Source organism: Saimiri boliviensis, chromosome 5 (genome assembly GCF_048565385.1).
Source record: "Saimiri boliviensis isolate mSaiBol1 chromosome 5, mSaiBol1.pri, whole genome shotgun sequence".
Lineage (NCBI taxonomy): Eukaryota > Metazoa > Chordata > Mammalia > Primates > Cebidae > Saimiri > Saimiri boliviensis.
In genome coordinates, this window is record NC_133453.1 from 35,023,083 (window position 1) to 35,045,526 (window position 22,444).

Below are 22,444 nucleotides of genomic sequence, written 5' to 3' on the forward strand. Positions count from 1 at the left end.
GGCGAATATAGATGCCAAAATCCTCAACAAAATACCAGCAAACAAAATCCAACAGCATATCAAAAAGATAATATACTATGATCACATGAGACTTATCCCAGAAATACAAAGATGGGTTAACATGTGAAAATCAATAAATATGATATATCACATCTATAGGATGAAGGCCAAACACCTTATGATCATCTCAATAGATACAAACAAAAAGTTGATAAAATTTAACATCCCACTCTAATATGGTTTGGCTTTGTGTCCCCACCCCAATCTCATCTTGAGTTGCATTTTCATAATCCCCATGTGTTGTGGGAGGGGTCCAGTGGGAGATAATTGGATTATAGGGGCAGTTTCCCTCATGTTCTCATGATAGTGAGTGAGTTCTCATGAGAGCTGATGGTTTGATAAGTGTCTGACATTTCCCCTGCTTGCACTCATTCTCTGACCTGCTGCCCTGTGAAGAGGTGCCTTCTGCTATGATTGTAAGTTTCCTGAGGTCTCCTTAGCCATGAAGAACTGTGAGTCAATTGAACCTCTTTTCTTTATAAATTACCCAGTTGTGGGTATTTCTTCATAGCAGCAGGAGAATGAAGTAATACACTCCCTTCATGATAAAATCTCTCAACAAACTAGGCAGAGAAGAAACATTTTCAACACAATAAAGGCCATATATGGCAAAACCACAGCTAATATCAAGGGGAAAAGTCAAAAGCCTTTTATCTAAGAACTAGAACAAGAGAAGAGTGTCCACTTTCACCACTCTTATTCAACACAGTACTGGAAGTCTTAGCCACAGCAGTCAGACAAGGAAAAGATATAAAATGTGTCCAAATTGAAAATTAAGAAGTCAAATTATCCCTCTTTGCAGATGACATGATCTTATATCTAAAGAAACTTAGAGACTCCACCAAAAAGCTCTTAGATCTGATAGATACATTCAATAAATTGCATGATCCAAAATCAAAATACAAAAATTTCTATACGCCAAAAATGAATTAACTGAGAAAGAAATCAACAAGATAATCCCATTTACAATAGCTACAAAAAATAAAATGAAATACCTAGAACTAAATTTAACGAGGAAGTGAAAGACCTCTGCAAGGAAAACTACAAAACACTAATGAAAGAAATTTAAGGGAACAGATACAAATGAAAAGACATTCCATGGATCTCATTCTGTGCTCATAGATAGAAGAATTAATATTGTTAAAATGACCATTACCCAAAGCAATCTACAGATTTGATATAATCTCTTTCAAAATATCAATGTTATTTATCACAAAAATAGAAAAAAAAATCCTAAAGTTTGTATGGAACCAAAATAAAGCCCAAATAGACAAAGCAATTCTGGACAAAAACAACAAAGCTGAAGCCATCACACTACATGATACATTGCAAAAGTAGAAGAGTGGAAATGGCATAGTATTCATACAAAAACAGACACATAGACCAATGGGACAGAATAGAGAACCCAGAAGTAAATCTATGCATTTACAGCCAAATGATTTTCAACAAAGATGCCAAGAACATACATTGGGGAAAGGATACCTTCTTCAATAAATGATGCTGGAAAAATTGGATATCCACATGCAGAATAATGAAACTGGATCCCTATCTCTCACTATATAAAAAAATTAACTCAAGGTGGATTAAAGACTTAAATGTAAGAACTAAAACTATAAAACTACTAGAAGAAAACATAGGGGAAACACTTGAGGACACTGATCTAGACAAATATTTTATAGATAAGACTTCAAAAGCATAGGCAACAAAAATAAACATAGACACCTAGGACCATAAAAAACTAAAAAGCTTCACAACAAAAGAAACAAAATGGAATAAAAAGACAACCTGTTGAATGGGAGAAAATGTTTGCAAACTATTCACCTGACAAGGGACTAATAGCCAGAATATACAAGGAACTCAAACAACTCAACAGTATAAAAACAAATAATCTCATTAAAAAGTGTGTAAAGGACATGAATAGAAATTTCTCAAAAAAAAAAAAGTGGCCAATGGGTATATGAAAAAATGTTCAACATCACTACTTATCAAGGAAATGCAAGTCAAAGCCACAGTGAGGTATCATCTTACTCCAGTTAAAGTGCCAATTATTAAAAAGAAAAAGTAACCGATACTAGCAAGGATGTGGATAAAAGAGAACTCTTACACAGTTGTGGTGGCAATGTAAATTAGTACAGCCACTGTGGAAAACAGTATGGAGAGTTCTCAAAAAACTAAAAATAGAACTACCATATAAACCAACAATCCCACTATTGGTATTTATCCAAAGGAAAGGAAAGATATGGAATCAACCCAAGTGTCCATTAATGGCTTAATAGGTTAAAAATGTGGTATATATGTACAATAGGATACTATTAAACTGTAGAAAATGAAATTCTGTCATCTGCAGCAATGTGGATGGAACTGAAGGTCATTATGTTAAGTGAAATAAGGCAGGCACAGAAAGACAAATATCACATGTTCTCACTCATGTGGGAGCTAAAAAAGTTTTATTTCATGGAGGCAGAAAGTGGAATGATAGATATCAGATGCTAGGAAATACATAGGTGGGCTAGGGGTTATGAAGGGAGATCAGTTAATGGATGCAAACGTACAGTTAGATAGAAAAGTTCCAATGTTTGATGGTAGAGTAGGGTGACTATAGTTAACAACAGTGTATTGTGTATTTCAAAACAACTAGAAGAGAGGACTTGAAATGTTTCCAACACACAGAAATAATAAACATGGGTGATGGATACCCTAAGTACTCTGACTTGATCATTACACATTTATGCATGTAACAAAAGATCACATGTACCTGTAAATATGTACAAATATTATGCAGCAATAAAATGAAAATATATCTTCTTGTGAGTTTGTTGTCTCCTGAAAAAAATTACTGTGCTTAGTTCGAGGTGGGGACATGCAAAGCAGGAAGAGTGTTGCTTTAAGAGATGAGAAATCTTCCTGCCATTCACCAGCCTGGCAAGCAAGTTTTACTGGACTTTCTGGATTTCTGTTTCTTCATCTACAAAATGAAGGGGTTGGAATCAATTGTTCTTTCTAGAAGACTGGTCTTCATTCCACTCTGTGGTTCTATGAGGGGTGAGCTCACTGGACATTTGTTTCAACAGCCCTCTCTCAGTGTGTGTTCTTTCATGAGGTGGTTGGCTTTATATGATGTCAATGGTTGGCCATACATTGGAAGAAACAAATGGCAATTTATAGGTTAGCATCTTTTGTCCCAAACAGCAGGATTAGGCACAGGGGCAGGAATGCAAACATCGTGAGGGTCAAAGGTCATGACCTTTCTGGGTGGAAACCAAGACACCTGCATACCTGAATGGCACTAGGGTCTTGATCTGGGCCAGTGGTGAGGTCCCCTCTTGCCAGAGTATTCTGTGTGTCACAGGCTTGGGAGAGTGGAGCTTTTTGTCTGGTCCATCAGAGGAGACTGGGTGGGGCATACAGTGTCCAAATTGGAGTTATTTAGGTAACTAAAGAAAGTTTGCACTATTCACAACAGCAAAGACATGGAATCAACCTAAATGCTGTGCTAAAGAAAATTTGGTACATATACACCATGGAATACTATGCAGCCATAAAAAAGGATGAGGTAATGTACCCTGCAGCAACATGGATGGAGCTGGAGGCCATTATCCTAAGTGAACTAATGCAGGAACTGGAAAACCAAATGCCACATATTCTCACTTTTAAGTGGGAACTAAATATTGAAAACACAGGTGCACAAAGAAGAGAACAGTGTACACTGGGGCCTACTTGAAGGTGGAGGGTGGAAACAGAAAGAGGATCAAAAAAACTGCCTATCAAGTGCTATGCTTATTACCTGGGTGGCAAAATAATCTACACCAAACCCCTACGACACACAATTTGCCTATATAACAAACCTGCACATGCACTCCCGAGCCTAAAATCAAAGTTCAACAAAAAAAGTTTGGTAAAAGGAACCATGAAGGTCCTGGTGCACAGAAGCATTGTTCTGGAGATGATCTCAAAGTATCACTGTGTGGCAACAACCCTGGGCTGTTTCTCTAAATTAGATGGGGGCTTAAATGGAATTATGAAATTGTGCACCCAGAATAAGGAAGAGTGCAATGCTGGGAGAAGCACATATGGACATAAGATTGAAAATGCGCATCTGTACTGAGCATCTTCTGGGAAGGAGGATGGTCCTGAGAGTTATAAAGCAATAGTGCCCTTTTGGAGGAAAGGAGGAAGGCGGTGGTGGTGGTGGGCATGAGACAGTTCAACAGATGTGGATGGTACCCAGTGCAGGGCTCCCATGGGACTGAGTGGCAGAACTGAATTTCCTTATCCACTGCAGTCCAGGCAAAGTAAATAAACAAAAACTGAAACACACACACACACCCCTTAAAAGTGTGAGTGCAACCACTGGGCACGTCTTCCAGAGACAAGTTAACAGGAAAGTAATGCTTATGTAACCAAAGGTGGTAAAAGAGATAGATAAAATGTTGGCATAAGAAGGAACAGAAGCTTTGCTAGCAGGGAGAATATGAGTCTCATCTGTAAACTCAGGGAAGCACATTGGCAGAAGATAAACTCTTGTAGTGTGAGATATCTGATTTATGTTAAATATGTGGCCATAACTAAAGAAATTCAGAGCAAGGGCAAATGAAAGTTGGGTGCCTCCTGCAGTCAAGACCATGCTATGTCTTTTTGTCCTTCCTTCACCATAAGGACTTGAGGCCTCCCCTTGCCTCACTCCACAAGGGAAATAGGAACAGGCAAGGATATCTGTGTATCACACCTCTAGGCACAAGAGGAGGCTTTGGGAAGGATAGCAGCCTGGAAAAGAAGAGGAAGTAGGAAATTTGGGAGAGCAGAAGAAAGGAGACCCAGGTGCTCTGTGAATGTGTGTGGATGGGGAGTTAGAGAATGAAGGGGGTGGCATGAAGAAAGGACAGGAAAACTTATGGAGGACACTCAGAGCTTCTGGAAGAAACAGCAGTGAGCAGATGCCCCCAAATCTGGACGTTGAAACTCTATGATAGGTTATAATTGGTATAAACAAGTTAGCTCGCTCCTCTATGGGAGCCTTCCCCAAACGGTAATGTCACCAACCGAGATGGATTGCTTTATTGGTCCCAGTTCACCTCACTCACTGTGAAAGGATTATACATCACTCCTTTGCTGGATAGAGTAGTATCTGTCCTTCTCCAAGCTGTAGTGTTCGTCCCCACCCCTTTTGACATCAGATGTGGCCATGTGATGTGCTTTGGCCACTAGAACGTAAAAGTGACATATGCCACTTGTGAACAAAGTTATTGTGAGGTTTGGATGCTGCTTTTTGCCTCTGTCATGACAATGGCATGTACCAGCCAAGGGATCCCTATCAGCCCGATCCCCAGCAGTTGTGAGGGGCAGAGCTGGGCTGCAGATGGGCTGTGCTGTGAGTCCCAGCACCTTTGTGCTGTAAGTCACCGAGGTTTGGGGGTTACAGCAGCATGGTCTGGTGAATGCAGACTGACACATCAACTTTGCATTATGTGGTTGTTCCCTGTGATGCTGGAAAAAAGCAACAGGTGGCACTTTTTACAGTTCTGAGGGATGGTGTGCCATTGGCAGAAGAAGGTGCCCTTGGCCCTCACAGAATAGGTAGGGAGAGATCAGAAGTCTCTGGTACTCAACTGGGCAGCTAAGCTGTCAGCTCAATGTCTCTGCCCAGGTCCACTCAGCACTCCCAGGGGAAAGCCAGAATAACTGCTTGTGGGTATAAGGGAAGTACCTAGTGCCTTACTCACAGTTACAAAGTCTTTAAAGCAGAAATAACCCAGGGAAATGACCCCAACTAGGAAGCTTCGGGCAGGGAGATTCTGTGGACAAAATTTGGGAAATTCCACTGAATCAAGTATGGCTGACAATGAAATGAACAGTTTTCATCTAGAGGTGGGGTGGGGAGGTGGCATAAAGCCAGGGATCAGAGAGCAAAGACTTCTGCTTTTCCAGGAACCTTAAAAAGGAGAAAAAGCTAGAAATGCCTCAGGTATTGCTACTGAGAGAATAAACTCTCTTTATGCCCTGGTAGTGGGAAATTATCTGGGTAATTGGTGACAGAATCTTTTCAGATAGAGTAGAACTTTTCTTCTTCACCTACTGGGAAACTCACCAAGCTTCAGATCTTAAACTAGGGCTTCTCATGAGCCACATCATGAAAAAAGTTGTGTGTAGTTTCTTCAGTCTGTTATAGAGTCAAGGTAGAAATATCACTCCATTTTACTGGACAGGCTACAATGCAAGCTATACCAGATGGGAAGTAGCCTAGATGACCTCTTAAACCCTTTCAATTCTAATAGATTAATATATTATTTACTGCTATGGCTCATGACATTAAAATGTCAAAATTGACTTAATTAGGGCAAACAAGTAGAATTAAATCTGAAATGCAAGTACACCATTTTATCTCATTTATTCCTTTAAGCCACATCAAATTATTTATACAAATGAAGTGGGGTATAAATAAGTGAATGAATGAATAAAATGTTATGTTGCAGCCTAAAGCCATATTCAAACTAATACGAGTGAGCAGTAGCAAGTTTTGTGAGGTGCAAGAACATGGAAATAGAACCTTTGCTCATGGAGAAAATTCTCAAAGTTTTGGGTGGGAGAGGGGAAGGACTGACAGTGTGTGTTAGGTTCGTGAGTTCCAACGCTTCCACAAAACGCTGTAAATGATTCAAAGGGAAAGTGAGCCATGAGGTGGTTCCCAGCAGGCACTGGTGCATTCCAATGAGAGACGTGTCATTGCTATGGCTTTACATTAATTTCTCATCCCAAATGTTCATTTTTGCCTCCTGAGAGGATTCTTTCCTCCAGTGTGACAAATTTTCCAATTTTATAATGGAAGCCAGGAGAAAATGGAATTTTCTTTATAAAAATCCATTTTATAGCCAACTTTCTTGAGATGTATCTATCCCTGAAAGCAATTTCCTTCATCCTGGTAGATGTGGCTGAGGTGTTTAGGGCTGGGTAAGTAAATGGCTGACAATTCGCTCTTAGAGCTTGTGAGAGATTTAACAGCAAGACTTTGGGGGGAAATGTGATGAGGGCCATCCTCTCCAGGCCTTTCTCAAGCTGTGCTGAGCTCTTTTTTTAGAGCAGCAACTTCACTAGAGAGTAGACAGGATGTGGGGGCGGGTGGAACTGAGAGCTGCCATGACATCTCAAGGCATCTGTGTCAGTTCCCCGGTATCTCTCCAGCATGCCCAGGAATTGAGCCAGTAAACCACACAGCTCACCAGCTAGGTAAATGAAAGACAAGTCAACAGACAAGAGTGGTGTCAAGGTATGTCCTGCCGCAGATCTGAAAGGCCACTGAGGATTTGTAGGAACATGAAAGAGGTTGTATAACTAGAACTAGAACTCATGTCTGGTTGGCTCTTTGCCCTGGCTTATGTTCCAACACTGCCTCTTTGGGGGCACATTTATGATTATGTAATGGCAAAACGAAGGCGTTTGGTAGTAAATTAAATCAGTATTATACTATGTGGGTGACTTGCATGCAGTATATACCGCCAGGCTTTGACGCATTCCAATGTGGGAAATGTACTTGAAGCATAACAACTGGCTCTTCTCCATCTGTTCCTGTTCCCCATTTGACTCATCCCTGCTCTGTAAATACTCTCCGACTTGTTAGCAAGTTGAACAAATTTCAAAGCTCTATGAATGAAGTGCGTGGAGGTCAGGAGTTGCCTTGCGGGAGACCTCGGATGACACATAAACTTGCCTTACCATGAGAAACGTTTCATACATTTGACGCTTGTGAGCAAGCTCTGTTTCTCACGCAAGCAAGAGGATGCAAATGCAGATCAGATGAGGGCTGACGAGAAGGAAACTGGTGAAAATGTGAAAGTTTATGTCCATAACTATAGAGGCTGAAAACCTACCACTGGGACATGATCAGGAAAAATAAATGCTCACGAAGGTAATAAACGTGAACAAAACACTGACAAGCACATAAATGAGGAGCTCTGTGATTCTTCCCCGGAAGGTTGATGGACATCTTGGTCTCCTCTTTCTGGTTTGCGTCTGGTGTCTCAGGACACCATCTGTGACTTGCCGTGGTGGTGACACACCATGATAGGCTTTTATGAGCATGCCACCTGCTGCCCAGCCCTACAGGACAATGATTCAGTATGGAGAAACGAACAGCTGAACCTCTCAGGCAAAACAATCAAGAAAAATATGAAGTGCACCTTGTGTAGTAGAGAGGAGCTGTTGGATTCTGTGTCTTTACACTCAGAAGAATGAGTACTGTAAGCCAGAGTTCATTCATAATAATACCAGCTTACATTTATTGAGTATTTGCTGTGATCCAGGCACTGTTCTAACTACTCTACTTGTGCAAGTCAATTTAATTTTCACAATAATAAAGTAGGTTTATTTTTTGTTCTTTTTATGGATAAAAAGAATGAGACACAGAGAGATCATATAATGATTCACTCAAAGCCACATAGTGTGTGAGGATTCAAACCCAGGCTACTGGCACCAGAATTGAAGCTTATAATTATGCACTCTAGTAAGCATGTACTTCAGTCCAGTCAACAAAAAGCCTGTGAGTTAAAACATATGTATGTGCACACACATACATGTTACACTTGGATCCTTTGGCTGATCTAACCAATCAGCCTCATCTCAGAATAAAATATTATTTTGTGCCTTAGCCTTCCCTTAAATCTACTTAGTTGTATGTCACATCCAACACCAATTTAGCAAATGTAAGATCCCACCATGTATCAGGCAGTGTGCTAAACATTCAGGGGTTCCAAACTTGTCCCCAAAGAGTTTTCAGTCTATCAATAGGGCGGTACCTAACTCTATTGCAAATAATATGATTCCAATGGCAGAGCATGAGAAGAGAACGAAGACTTCTGAGGCAGTGGTAGTAGAAGAGAGGGCGAAGCCCAAATACAGGAACGAGTATTAGGAAAATGGTTACTGGTTGACAATGCACTTTAACTATAAGAAACGTGCAGAGAGAATGGACCCCAAGCTTCTAATGATGCTGTGTTGACTATGTGAGAAAGCCAGCAATACTCCTTTTGAAAAACAAGGTCATTTCAAATCACTTTTTCTATCCACTTCATAGAAAAGATTCATAAAGCAACTGCTTTATCTAATCATGAACGTTAGGTTTATGTGGCCCACTTTTCCCCAAAGGTGAACTGATATATCTTGTCTGCTCTTCACTGGTTCATGACAGTATCAGTAAGCCTTTTACTATTGCAAGGAATAGATATTCAACTCGAATTAGCTTAAGTAAAATGGGAATTCATTGGCTCATAAACTTGGGAAATCAGGAGTCAAGGAGCAGTTTGATTCAGGAGCACAAGTAACGTCATGAAGGTATTAAACCCTTTTCCCAATCATACACATGTGTTCTAAGCAATCATCTCTGTCTTGCTTCAGCTTGCCTTTGCTTGATGACACTCTCAAGAAGGCTTTGTTCTAGTGGTAGACAACCCACATCCTCCCAGCTTAGCAATTTCAGTGGATTTTCTCCTAACATCTATATATTGATCATTGAAAATATCCCCAATTGGCTATGCTTGAGTTGATGCCCATTCCTTAGGCCAGAGGGTGGAATATTCTGATTGGCTAACCTAGGTACCCACTCTATATGAGGGTGTGGAGAAGACTCTACAGGTATTGATCGACTTACGACCTATGCCACTTAAGACCATTCGACTTTATGACCACAATTGCTAGCCATGACTGCTCTGCGTCTGGCAGCACAAACGTTGCCCAGCTGGGCGTACGACAGTGCAGACCAGCTTCCGGCAGCACTACCATCTCCGTGTGCACCATTTCAACTGTTATCCCAGACTCGGTACAGCAATTTGTGTTTTGTGTCTTGGATATTTTTCATCAAACGCCTCCCAAGATGTCTACCAAGAGGAAATTGTCTTTGTCTACGCCTCAGCCTGCCAAGAAGGAAAGAAAGGCCATCGATCTCGAAACGAAAATGAAGGTAATTAAGCAGTACGAAGGAGGAAAGAAAGTGAATGTGATCGCATGTGATACGAAGTTACCACACTCGACTATGTCGACGATTTTGAAAGATAAAGAATTCGTGAAGCTGTGAATGGTTCTGCACCCATGCAATCAACAGTTATAACAAAGCAATTGGGAAACTGTTTCCTATGGTATTTTTCACACCTGTATTTTGTATTTTTGGATGCACCTGTATTTTGTAATTTTGTATGTTTTGCAAATATTAAACCAGTTGTACTGGTAAGGCAGTGTTTTACTTAAACCTGAAGAATGTAAAAATAAGAAACAAAATGGTGTAGAGATGATACAAATGGCATAAATGAACAAAGAAAATTATGATATATGACAATAATGAAAGAAAATTATGATAAAATATGACAAAGATTTTTATAACATCATTTCACAGTACTGTACATACAGCCTACTCAACTTACGACCAAATCGTGTTACGACCGGAACCAATTGTGGTTGTAAGTCGAGCACTAGCTGTATACGTGAAAGTCCAGCCAGGACTACATGGTGTTAGGGAAGAATTCCTCAGTGGAATTAGGAGACTAGATGGTGGTGGCAGGGTGGGGTAAGATAGATGGGGAAAGGCTAGACGAGCAAAACCATATTCTATAATCCTTCTGATAATGCTGAAGATTTTCATTCCTAGAGCCCTCTAACTTCCCTATCCGTGCTGCTTAGCATAGATAATAAGCACACCACACCTTAGAGGTGGCCACTGCTCAGTGTGATTTATGACTATGAACAAGTCTGTCTTCCTATAACTGCAGGGTTCCTAAGATGACTTGACTCCTGCTATTAGCAGTCACTTACACTTAAATAGCTTTCATGGTTTACAAAGCACTTCCACATAAAAATGACCTCATTCCATCTACACAACATAAAACATAGGTTAGGTTAGGGCAGCCACCACTATTCCCATTTTATGGATGAAGAAATTGGGCCTCAAAGAGGTTAGTGGCTTGTCCAGGGTAACATGACTGGTAAGTGGACAACCCAACTGGGAAACTGGGTCTTCTAGCTCCAAAATGTGCCCAGGAGAAATTGGAAGCTTGATGTGAGTTTGGGAAATGTTTCTGAGGTCACATGACTCAAGCTCTGAGATATAATTAGAGTTGGAAATCATGATTTTTCTTCCCAGGTTTTCATGACTAGAAAGTTGGCCTCCTGGGGAAATTCCTGTCTTAAAACTTGTCCAGAACCAATGCCAAAAAGTTCCGTTTCAAAATGCATTTGGTAAGGACTGTGCAGGCTGATATTTCTCCAGCACACACCATCCCCCTGCAATGCTACACATGCTCACTTGATTTTCACACTCCTCTAAAAGCAGCCAAATAAGAGATTTGTGCTTATGAATTAACGCACTTGTAATGAAAAAAGAATTACAATACATAAGATGCTCACATGTTAGATGAGGTTGCAACTTCCAGATTGCTAACACGGTGTCTAACCGTCCATCCTGTTAATAAATTCTTTACAATTTTTGCTAAAGGTAACTTAACTTCTTTTGTGGGGGGGAGGGGCACAACCTGTTTCTGGGGTTGTTGGTGCTAAGGAAAAGGGTTAGAAGGTGTCTTAGGATGCTGTAACTCATTACAGCTGCTCATTGGGCTCTCCTCTGACAAGCACCTTATTGCTTTACAAAGAAGGGAGAAAAATAAAACAAGCAGCCTAGACAATTAGGAACCAAACAAAATTAAACAAGCCCTTATGGCCATAGGTATCGGTGTATCGTGCTTTGCCTTGCATTGTTAGCAACTCATGTATTATGAAGCACTTAGGGATGCTCACTAATGGAGTCTCTCTCCCTCCTGGAGGGCGACTTGAACATTAGACTCTGTGACTCAGGTGCAGAAACTCTGCCATATTAGTGTGGGCAGAATGAGGCTTTCCTCCCTCGCAGGGGTGTAGTGAGGCTTAATTAATTGTTGGGGAAGCACTCTGAGATTCTGGGATGAAAGGCACTATATAATGATAATAATTTGCATCGACAAGGTACCTTTCTTCAGTGGCATTCCAAGCACTTTACAAACATTAATTAATTCTCATAACACCCTGGCAAGGCAGGTAAGTTTTCCCAGGATACACTAAACAAATCTACCATGTTATGAGGAGGAGGGAGGCTACTGCTATGAACTCATTTTATTATTTATTCTTAGTGGAAACTTCCAGAAAGCCTGATGTGGACCCTGCTTCCCATTAGTCCAAACGATCTGCCATTCGCTTTTGATTACCCACAAATATCATATTCTGCTGGAGTGCTAATCATTCTGCTTGGGGGACACGTGTCCTGAGCAAAGCAAGTCATAAACAGCTGTCATTCCAATGGATATTAATGCCTATTGTCTCCCATTCTGGAACTCTGCGCCTCCCCTAAGCAAAGAGAATGGCAGGGGAGCGGGTGACATCTGTTTCAAAGACAGTCTGCAGCCATACTGGAAAGAACGCACCTGGCTTCCACTTTCAAACCCTTGTAACCAGTGGCTTCCTAGCCATTCTTTGTCACCAACAGATTTCATATTTTACATTCTGGATTTTCATCTCCATGCAGCATGGAGGTGTGGAATTGAGGGGGTGGATGGTTCTGGGCTGCATACAAACAGGGCATCCAGCATTTCCAGCATCCTAAGTCTGTTATAAATCAGCAGTGCAAAAGCAGCTCAAGTGTCAGGACCTTAACAGCTCCCCAAACCCCAGCCATTCCACAATTTAAATAAACCTGAAGGGGAAAAACGATCCTCCAGCTAGACAAATGACTTCAGCATGCTGAGCAGTCAACTTGTCAGTCTTGAATGGCTCTCTGACTTTACCTCTGTTCCTGTATCCTGGCTTTAATTCTGCACACTCTCATTGATTGCAGCTTTCCAGACTGAAAAGAAAAAGGAAAAGAGCAAAGAAGCTTGCTTGCTGTCATTCCTCGCAGGCACCTACACTTCAAGATGGTTGTTCCTCAGCCATCCTCCTGGACTGCAAGGGTGCAGGGCCGATGAATCAACCTGTCCTCCATGGTGATGTAAGTGAGATCGTCTGACAAGGGATGGGAGGGGTTTTTCATGGCTGCCCTCTGATCAACGGGAGGGGACACCGCCTCCTGGCCTGGCATTTGATTTTGACCAAGGGCAGTTGCTGACACCACTCTGGCACATTCTTCAAGTGAGTCACCCCACCTCTCTAGCCTCAGTTTCCTCCTCAGTGTGAAAGGAGGGGATTGGAGCATATCATTTACTAAGGTCCCTTTTAGCTCTAATACCCTTTGGTGAGTTGACTTGATAAAAATCTCCCACTTGCTCCTCTCTGTAAAGCCTCCCTGCCAGCTTGTTTGGAAAGGGGCACAAGTGTGTATAGGTACAGAACCTCTCTGCCCTCAAGATGGCCGTAGTGTCTGAGAAGGTCTTCCCTCCTCATTTACTTACTCTGGGATGCTCTACGAATATTCTTATTTTCTCTGCAGGCCATGTTATAAAAAGGATTAGAAAATGTTGCTCTACTGATTAGTCCCCCATGAATAGACAGGCAAAGAACACTTGAGTAACTTGCCCATCACTAGGTAGCCAGTGAGTCATAGATGTGAGTCTCATTTGATTCCATAGCTTGAGCTCTTAACTGCTATGCTTGGCATTCCTGAGCCTGGCTGCCCATTAATACAACTGGAGGAGCTTTAACAAAAATACCCATACTTGGCTCCAGATATTCTGATTTCACTCACTGGAGGCAGGATTTGGGCATTCATATTCCCTTTATCTCCCCAAGTGATCCGAACGTGCGGCCAGCACTGAGAAACAATGAGGAAGGGGAGATGGGGCAGGCAGAAAAGTGCCGCTCCCAGTGAAGGAGTAACCTCCAGCCCCTCCAACCAGGTGGTGGCTTCTCTTAGAACAGGCAAGAGGGGAGGCCCAGAGCCTGGCTTCATAAGGAGAGAGCTGCTGCCCCCAGCTCTGCTCTAACAGCCAGGCTCAGATGCCCACTGCTGCCTCGAGGGAGGCCAGTTCCGCCTCCCAGTTGTGCCGTCCCACCAGCCCCACTCAGCAGGAGCTTGGAAAATTACAACCCTCCCTACAGGATAGGTGTCTTTTTCTGTCTTCTGTTGCTTATAACAGAATACCTGAAACCAGGTAATTCATAAGGCAGAGGAGCTTATTTCTTACAGTTATGGAGGCTGAGAAGTTCAAGGGCAAGGAGCTGTGTCTGGTAAGGGCCTTTTGCTGATGGGGACTCTCTGTAGGATCCCAAGGCAGCACAGAACATCACATGGGGAGGAAACTGGACATGCTGGATCAGGTTTCTCTCCCTTTTCTTATAAAGCCACCAGTCTCACTCCCATGATAACATATTAATTCTTTAACCCGTTAATCCGTGAATGAATTAATCCATTCCTGAGGGCAGAGCCTCTTAAATGCCCTACCTCTCAATATTGCCACATTAGAGAGAAAATGCCAACATTAAGTTTTAGAAAGGACAGACATTCAAAGCATAGCAGTAGGTCTTATCGTCTCCATTTTGGAGGCGAAATAACAGGCTATTGTGGTAAAGAGAGTGGCACAATTCATACAGCTAGGAATTAAATAAAAGAGCTAAGCCTTAAATCAGGCTTGTTGACTCCAACTCCAGTGCTTTTATTTTTGAAATTCAGCATGGTGGATTGGAATGAACAAAGGCTTGAGGTTCCTCCTGTCAGTATTTGTATGCCCTTGGATACTTGAGATTATAGTAGATTATGTGAAGTAATGTACATGGAAGTATCTACCACATGGCCTAATAATAACAGGTGCTCAATAAATATGCTCGGCACAGTGGATCAGAAGTAGAAGAGATAAAACAATAAAGAATAACACTGAATCTTGGCCCTTAGGAAATTAAGTGTTTTGAAAAGCAAGATTATATAGCTTAGGCTCATGGACTCTGGAGCCACACCATCTATGTTTGAAGGCTGGCTATTCCTCTTTCTAGCTGTATCACTTGAGGAAAGTTACTTGCCCTCTCAGAGCCTCAGTTTTCTCATCTGAAAAATGGGCATAATGGCATTCTAGACTTCAAAGAATTGTTGCAAAGGACTCAGTGACTGAATGCATGTAAATATTTTAGACAGTGCCTGATACACAGAAGGCTCTCTGTAAATGTTAGCTGCTGGTACTATTATGTAAATTTGTAAATATGTAAATAAGTCCACTACCATACCGCCCTGAACATGCCCAATCTCGTCTGATCTTGGAAGCTAAGCAGGGCCGGGCCTGGTTAGTATTTGGATGGGAGACCGCCTGGGAATACTGGGTGCTGTTGGGGTTTAATAAATAAATAAATAAATAAAATCTAAATAAAAGACTTAGATAACAGTCAACAAAAACGGTGGAAGACCTGGCACAAAGCAAAAATCAAACTTTTCAAGGAACTAATATATTCCTTAGATGTATTCTAAAGAACATATTTTTTTACTGGAAAATGCAGGTACAATCTGTGACTGGAGGCAAATGATCTCATTGCTGGTTGATCACGAAAAAGACCAGAGGTGCTAAATATTTCTTTTAAAAATTATATTCATTCTTTGCTTCTTTTCTTGACCTGGGCTATGGCTCTCTCTGGGCATCTTGCTGCAAAGTCAACACCTCTGAGCTTTTCAGGTTCCATCAGAGAAAGCCTTTTGTATAAAGTGTTGTATTAGTTTCTGTTGCTACTGTAGTGAGTTAGCACAAACTTAGTGCTATAAAAACTTAGTTTTCATCAACATAAATTTACTACCTTTGAGCTCTGAATGTCAGAGTCTAAAAGCAAGGTGTTGTTAGCATTAAATTCCTTCCAGAGGCTTCAGGGGAGAATCCATTCCCTTGCCTTCATCAGCTTCTAAAGTCTGCCTGCGTTCTTTGGCTCATGGTCCCTTCTTCCATCTTCTCTCCGTTCTGACCTCCTGCCTCCATCCATCTCCAGTTTCATAGCTTAATCACATCTGCAAAATCCCTTTTGCCTTTTAAGGTAACATATTCACAGAATTTGGAGGTTAGGACAAGGACATCTTTGGGGGCCATTATTCTGCCTATCACAAGCATCTATAAGTCAAACACATCTTTCTCTTCCTAATCTGGATTGTCTTGTTTAGAATAATTAGCATAAGTTATGCAAATTCTGCATGCACCATGGATTGGGAGGAGAGGACAAAATGCCAATGGTGACAGGGAGTGAAAACCCTGACTGATCACGTAGCTGTATCATCATTGCTATGGCAATTCTGGTAGGGGGCAGTAAGTAAGAGAAGGCTGTTAGCTGGGACTAAATATTTAAAAATATCTTGAGAAATAGGTTTATTCACTCATCAAAATTGTTTTATAGAACTTCGTGTATGCTACGCATGGTTCTAAGCACTTCATAGTCATTCAATCCTTCTGTTGACAGCATGAAGTACATTATTATCCCCACTTTACACATGAGGAAATGGAGACACAGTCACGGTTAAGAGCTGTTCTTCTTCTTTTTTTTTTTGAGATGGAATTTTGCTCTTGTTGCCAGGCTGGAGTACAATGATGTGATCTTGGCTTATGCAACCTCTGCCTCCTGGATTCAAGTGATTCTCCTGCCTCAGCATCTCGAGTAGCTGGGTTTACAAACCTGTGCCACCATGCCTGGCTAATTTTGTATTTTTAGTAGAGATGAGGTTTCTCCATGTTGGTCAGGCTGGTCTCGAACTTCCAACCTCAGGTGATCCACCTGCCTCAGCCTCCCAAAGTGCTGAAATTACAGGCGTGAGGCACCGTGCCTGGCCAAGAGCTGTTCTTAAGGTCATATAACTAGAAGTGGTGGATCCACCTGAGATGGTCTCAGAAGATGTTGGACAGCAGCATCCCTGGCTCCAGGCTACCCTTGGGCACTCTCCAGCAGGGCTCCGGGGGTCTTGGAGTCCACGATTCCCACAGTGCCCTGTCTGAAAGGCTTTTTGTTAGATGGTGTAGCATGAACAGGGATAAGTAGTTTTTACCTAGTGGACTAGTGGAGTGTCTTTATCTCACCTCTGGGAGAACAGGGGTCCCAGAAAAGAAAGGAAGAGATGCTTTTAGAACCTACAGTCTGCAACAGATTTAAAACTTTTTTTTTATTTATTTTTAGAGACAGAGTCTTGTTCTGTCACCCAAGTTGGAATGCAGTAGTGTTATCATAACTCACTGCAGCCTCAAACTTTTGAGTGCAAGTGATCCTCCCACCTCAACCTCCCAAGTACCTGGGATTACAGGTACAGATCACCATGCCCAGCTAATTTTTGTTAAACAATTTTATTTTTTATTTTTGTAGAGACAAATAAAATAAAATTTTATTTTTTATTTTATATTTTATTTTGTAGGATCTCACTATGTTGCCCAGGTTGGTCTTGAGCAGGAGTCCCCAAACTACAGCTCGCGGGCTGCATGCGGCCCCCTGAGGCCATTTATCCGGTGCCCGCCGCACTTCAGGAAGGGGCACCTCTTTCACTGGTGGTCAGTGAGAGGAGCACAGTATGTGGCGGCCCTCCAACGGTCTGAGGGACAGTGAACTGGCCCCCTGTGTAAAAAGTTTGGGGATGCCTGGTCTTGAACTTCCAGTTTCAAGCAATCCTCCCATCTCAGTTTCCCAAAGTACTGAGATTACTGGCATGAGCCACCATTCCAGGTCCTGGAATAGGCTTTAATGATTATCCCAATCATCAAGGTTTTCCAAACTTCTAACTTGGCCTGGAGTTCCAAGGGCTTTGCCTGAATCTCCTCAAGCAAGAAAATTTCCTTCAAGTCTCATTCTAGCTTAAAAATTAATAAAACATTTTGTATTCTAAACCCATACTGTTTTTATTAATAAACTATTTTTCTAAAGAAGAAATTCTTGAAAAACTTATCAGAATATTGTATCAGGTTTTTCTGGTGATTTTAGTATCCCCCAGCCCCACCTGTGAGCTGCACACTCACACCTATTTAAGGATCATGGACTCTAGCCAGGCTCATTATAAGTCTGAGCTCCAAACTTCTCTGATGGTGGTTTGGACCTGGCCAGGACACTCCATTGAGAAGCAGAAAGACACTGAATGCCAGCCCATGAAAGGCATGAGGCAGACCGGAGCAGCTTTCAGCCTCTATCATCCCAAGTGGTGTGAAGTCCCAGCCGTTCCGTAAAACCCCCTGAGTCTCATAGTCAACTGTCAAGTTAACCCATATTCAACATTTGTAGGGACGAGAAAGTACAGTCCTCAAAAGGCTGTGCACATGGAAGGGCCTGGTTGTCAACCTGTGACTTTTAAGGGCTGAGTTCTTACTCTTGCCTCTAGAACTGCTTTGCGTCAGATCCTCCAAGCTGGCGTGAAAGAAGAGGCAGTGACAGAACACGAGGACGCTGGGTTGAAGTTGTGAGCAGAGAGTGAAGTGCTGAATCCCCTTAGGACTGGAGGGGTTTTTAGCTTGTGTGAGAAGCAAATAGCAACCTGTTATTTGGCAGGGGAGAGCTATGTTTCAGTTCAAGTTCAGTGGGTTTTCCCAAGCAGAAACTGTAAGGGCCAGATTTAGGGCAGAAAAAGAACAAGCACACCAGAAAAAAAAAAAAAAAAAAAAAGCAAGAGTATGTGTTCGATTCTCTCATGGGGCAGACAGTAGATTCCTCCCGGTGACTGGTCACCTTCAGGTCTGATTACTAGTGCTAGGAAGCATGGCTCCTAACAGATCTGAAAGTGGTTGCTTAGGATTCTAGCAGGCCGAGGATCACTCAATGGAGAGCTTGTAGCCCACACATGAAGCTTCAGGACTCTTCATTGATGCTTAGTCTAGGCAGAGGGCAGCCTAAGAATGTGTTTCTGTCTAGGGATGTTGCCCAATCAACTTGGGCATCTTTCATTGAAGCAAAAGAGAAGGTGATGATGGGAAGGAAGAAAGATATTCTAGTTTATCTTTGGTTCTAATTGGACTTGGGGATAAACCACATATGTTCAAAGAGCCATCAACTCTGAAAATTTACCCCAACCTCAATCTAAAAAGCAGATTTAAAAAAAGAACCAAGTGGCTTCAGCATGACCCTTAGGATCAGAAAAAGGAAATGCCACTTTGCCATTCTTCTTGTGGTTCAGAACCTAATGTTACATCTACTCTTAGAAACGTGGTTCTAATCAGGAATGAAATCATACGAGAAGGCGGATACGATGGGGAAAATCCAGGAGCTGTGCCAGCAGCCTCTTGGTTTCAAGACTCAATCCAATGGAGCTCCAAGACAGAGCATTTCAGTTTGCTCTCTCTGAGGGGATTCTCAAACAGAGCTAGGGAGTGTTCAGACCCCTCCTTTGAAGCTTTTGTTTCTCTAAAAGACACAGTTATGGAAGGATCCAAAAAAGGAAGGCGCGCAGCAGACTGGGTGTTACTATGAACAGATGACAGCTCTGCAGGCAGAAGCAGAACCTGAGGATGGCAGGGCTCCCTTTGCTTCCTGCCTGCGCGGTCACTTGCCGAGGGGATCTACGCAGACTGGAAAGCGAGCTTGGTCCTGGTCTTTGAAGTCTCTTCCCGTTTGAGGTTTTGATGGAGGAATAATGAGTGGATGAAAGGTCTTTTTAGCTGGGGCTGTGAACAGCTAGTTCCAGATGAATGGACATTAGCAACACAGGGCAGCCTGTGAGGCCTGTTCCAAAGGGGGTGGGGGAAGAACAGAGCAGGCCTTTGGACAGTGTCTGCCCCCAGTGCTAGCCCTGGAAACAATTAGTGAAGGGAGGGGAGCAAGAGTGAAGCAAGGAAGGAAGGAAGGACAGTCCTCCCAGACTGGGTGACTCACTTAGCTGCAGGGTTTACGCATTTCAATGGACTGACAACAATAGAGGGTGTGAGCTTGGAGAAGGAGGCAGATTCTGGCAAGATCTCCTGCCTGCCTAGAGGAGAACCCTTTTGTCCTCCTATATTTATGGACCCAAGGCTATAATCTCTCTAGTTAGAACCCCAGAGTGATAGCCCAGACTCCCCAGGCTCCAGGATGTCTTTTGTTTATTGTTAAGGAAATCTCCCTCTCTTTCCTCTGCCTTTACCTGAGGGAGCTAAGGCCTTGGTGCTTGACTTTTCATTATCCATGAAATCCATCATTATCAGGCCCTTCCATGGTTTCTATAAGGCAGGGCCACAGATGGTAGGCCTCAGATGGACTATGTGAAGTTTACATAGTGTTTAGGGTTGAATTCTGTGTTATTTAACGATAAGATTTCCCCTTTGAGAAATAATCCTAATTCAGAAGCCTGGCCAGCGCCTCTGATGGAGCAAGAGTGTTCCTGTTTCCATAGCACAACCTCTGCCCCCCACCCAGGTTTAGACCCTAAACCTGTCCACTGCTGTTCTTGACCTTCTTACATGCTTTTGCACTTCCTATAGCCACACAAGCACTCCATAAGCACTGGAGTTTGCGACCCTGTATGAGGTTTCGTTGGGGGAACTCCTGTCTCCCTCACTTTCGTGTTTCTGAGTGGAGACAGTTTCATGCCACTAATACTCTTAGCCTCTCTTGCCACTCAGTTGGTAAATTTGAAAAAAGGATCCAGGGATGCTCAGCTCAGCCCATCCATCTTCAGACTTGCCTGCCTTGCAGGAGAATGCACAACGACTCTTCTCCAGTACAGAAATGAGAGCTCTCCTTGCCTGAGACCACCGAGGCGGTCTGTCACTGCCTGCGTTAATTCAGGGTGAAATGTTAGCATACTGAATGGGCAGCAGTTTCAAAGCCCCATTCTTCAGTGGGCTTTGTCAGCCATCCGTCAGGTTGTCTGATATTTGGTTCAGGAAAGGTGATTGCTGTGCTTCAGATGATAATGTCTCTAGTTTGGTTGCAGCTTATGTGCTGACGTGTTTCTAGTTCAGCGGTCAGCAAACTCCTTATTCCAAGTGCTACTTGAGTGTGCAGTACCTGAGATTCCCCAGGCCTTATTGATCTGCATATATCCATAGGCCACTGGGTTTAACCACCCAGATTTCATTGGCCCCATGCTCCCTTTCCTGTATGGCGCAGGACTTCAGCCCTGGGCAAAATCCCCTCTCTAAAGTCAGGGAGGTCTTAAGGAGCATCTCTCTTCCTCTCATCCGTGGCCCTGGTCCATATAGCTTCTGTCCACCTGATGATGTCCATTCTTCAGCACTACCCCTGGGGCTGGAGTCCTCCCTGAGACAGCTGATGTCTGTGCGCATAGCACTGCCTGCTGGGGCCCCCACGTTCCTACCCTTGCTGTGTCCAAGCTCTCCTGGGTTCCCTTTGGGGGCTCAGTGCATGAAAGCAATTCTATGTTCTGTGTAAAAGCAGCAGGAAGACTCCCTCGTCCTCATTCTGAGTCATGGTTTGTCACCCAAAGTAGCCCCAAAGCAGCTCTGTGTGTGTCCTCATATTTCACTGTTGGGTGCAGCCTTTCTCTGCACGGCTCTCTGCTCAGCTGACTGAGGGGCCTCTTCCCACGTGGCTATGTGGCCTGTCTTTCCCATCTCAGGGTTCTTTTCCTGCCTCATCCCACTCTCCTTCAGTCATAATTTCTCCTGAACCTCTACTCATGCAAGTTGGCTTCTCAATGGCCCAATAGTCATGTCCAGACAAACTGAATGATAAAAGCCAGCATTTAATTGAGCCAGTGTTCTGACCACTTCACCTGATCTTCGCCAAAGTCACGGAGCCCTCCAATGACCCTGTGAGATAGGTGCTGCTATTATCATCCTCATTTTGTGAAGGAGGAAACTGGCTCTAAGAGCCTCAGAGATTTGCTCCAGGGCACCTGCCTAGTCAGTTGCAGAGCTGCTCTTCAAATCCAGGGGGTCTGGATCCAGAGCCTATCCTCTTAGGTCTCCTTGGACTGAATCTGTGATGTGAGCCAGGTAGGAGAAAACAAAAAGGGGAAGAAATATTAAGAAAAGTTGAACATGGGCAGGAAAAAAAAGGAAAAGGGAGAAAAAAAGAAAAATTGTTATGTGCCCTGTTAAGAACGGAATTGTCCACCCCTACTCATCATATATGGAAGCGCTAACTTCCAGTGCTCCATACCATGGCTGAATTTGGAGATAGAGTGTTTACAGAGGCAAGAAAGGTCAAATGAGGAATTAGGGTGGGCCCTCATCCAATCTGACTGGTGCCCTTATAGGAAGAGATTAGGACACAGATATCCATAGACTAAAAAATGACGGTGTGAGGACACAGCAAGAAGGTGGCTTTCTGCAAGCCAAGGAGAGAGGCCTCACCAAAAAACCAAACTTGGTGATACCTTGGCTTTGGACTGACAGATTCTAGAACTGTGAGACAATAAATTTCTGTTGTTGAAGCCACCCAGTCTGTGGTATTTTGTTATGGCAGCCCGAGCAGACTGCTGCATGCCCCCAGCTGCTGATACCTGCATGTGAAATCACTCCAGCATGCTCTACTACATAAAGCTAGAAGGACGCTCAGAGAATTCAGCCTTCTCATTCAC

At 42.9% G+C, this 22,444-nt stretch overlaps 1 long non-coding RNA gene and 1 pseudogene across 1 annotated transcript in view; both read left to right on the forward strand.

The window, feature by feature from the left end:
- Nucleotides 1–22,444, forward strand: part of LOC141584555 (uncharacterized) — a 90,017-nt gene that overhangs the window by 6,766 nt on the left and 60,807 nt on the right. The window contains exon 2 of the long non-coding RNA XR_012517637.1: nucleotides 12,899–13,051. This is a non-coding gene — a long non-coding RNA (uncharacterized LOC141584555). The remainder of the gene's footprint in view (nucleotides 1–12,898; nucleotides 13,052–22,444) is intronic.
- Nucleotides 15,200–15,318, forward strand: LOC120364529 (5S ribosomal RNA; annotated as a pseudogene).